The 1,476-nt window shown below is 50.5% G+C and overlaps 1 pseudogene across 1 annotated transcript; it reads right to left on the reverse strand.

Moving 5' to 3' along the window:
• Window positions 1-25: 25 nt before the first annotated feature.
• On the reverse strand, window positions 26-1,190 carry LOC108281376 (annotated as a pseudogene). Its single transcript, XR_001815963.2, has 2 exons — window positions 1,126-1,190; window positions 26-1,068 (listed from the first exon to the last, which is right to left on the reverse strand). The product of XR_001815963.2 is annotated as a non-POU domain-containing octamer-binding protein-like (transcript).
• Between the last annotated feature and the right edge of the window lie 286 nt (window positions 1,191-1,476).

Raw genomic sequence — 1,476 nt, forward strand, 5'->3', positions numbered from 1 at the left:
GCTTCTCCATCTCAGCGAGTTCCACCTGGTCCTGCTGCCACTTCTCCATCCCAGTGAGTTCCACCTGGTCCTGCTGCCGCTTCTCCACCTCAGCGAGTTCCACCTGGTCCTGCTGCCGCTTCTCCATTTCAGCGAGTTCCACCTGGTCCTGCTGCTGCTTCTCCGTCCCACTGAGTTCTACCTGGTCCTGCTGCCGCTTCTCCGTCCCACTGAGTTCCACCTGGTCCTGCTGCCGCTTCTCCATCTCAGCGAGTGCCTTCCAGCCCATGGCACACTCATACTAGAAGGAGCCAGGCTGTGCAAATCTGGGCGGCTGCTCTCGTTCCTTGTGAAATTGCTGGTTGTTTATAACCAGCTTCTCTGGAAGTCCCTTTTCATCATCTAACTGGTCCCAGGGCTCCACAGTCACAGGACGAGGAAATGTGGTTAGCAGGAAGGAGCCTCCACTGCATCTGTCCAGAGCTTTCCGAGCAGCTGGGTTCCCTGAGAACTCAGCGATGCCTTTTCCCGAGGGCCTTCCTCCATCATCCACAATCACTACAGCCCTCTCCACCGGCCAAACACAGAAAAGGCTTCTTCCAGCAGTTCGTTGGACACACACTGAGGAAGCTTTGGAACTGGAAGGGGTGCATTACGGTAGGCAACGCGCACACGCAGCTGCTCTCACGGAGTGGCATGTTGTCCAGCTCCACGTTGGCAATCTCCGCTAGGGTTCATGTTTCCAAGCGGATAAAGCCAAATCCTTTATCCTTATGAATGAAGACTTCGCCTGCTTTTCCATATTTCTCAGATAGTTTCCTCATTTCTTCCTCGGTGATGTCGGGAGGAAGATTTCCCACAAAGAGACAGCTTCGTTGGGTGAAGGTCTTCTCTCCTGGTTTCCTAAAATTCTTCAGGTCAATACTCAAGCCTTCATTTTGGCTGCTGGCCTGTTGCCCATCTGCAGGTATTGGCGGTGGCGGCGGCCGCTGCTGTTGCTGCTGCTGGTGGTGATGTTGATGATGCTTTCTTGGAGTATGGTTTTGCTTCTCCAAGTTAAAAGTTTTATTACTCTGCATTTTTGCACCCTCAACTTCGATTGAAGACAGCAAAGTGCCTCCCAGTCCCCTCTAACCTCGACCTCTCCTCTACCGACTAATCTCTCCTCGGAGTAACAGCGACGCTTCACGGACTTTACCGTCCTGAGAAAAAAAGCAAAATTACTCTTTTTAGGTATACAGTTCAATGAATTTTGGCAAACACACAGCTGTGCAACCCTCACCACTATATATCAATATATGGACTATTTCTATTACCCCATAAAATTACCCAAGCTTCTCCCACATCTCCAGACAAACTCTACCCTTCTTTCTGTACCAAATGGTGTGTAAACAGAATCATAAAATATGTAGTCTTTTATATCTTTTTAAAAAATTCGGGCCGGGCGCGGTGGCTCAAGCCTGTAATCCCAGCACTTTGGGAGGCTGAGGAAGGTGG

This window comes from Cebus imitator, unplaced genomic scaffold (assembly GCF_001604975.1).
Source record: "Cebus imitator isolate Cc_AM_T3 unplaced genomic scaffold, Cebus_imitator-1.0 Scaffold225, whole genome shotgun sequence".
Lineage (NCBI taxonomy): Eukaryota > Metazoa > Chordata > Mammalia > Primates > Cebidae > Cebus > Cebus imitator.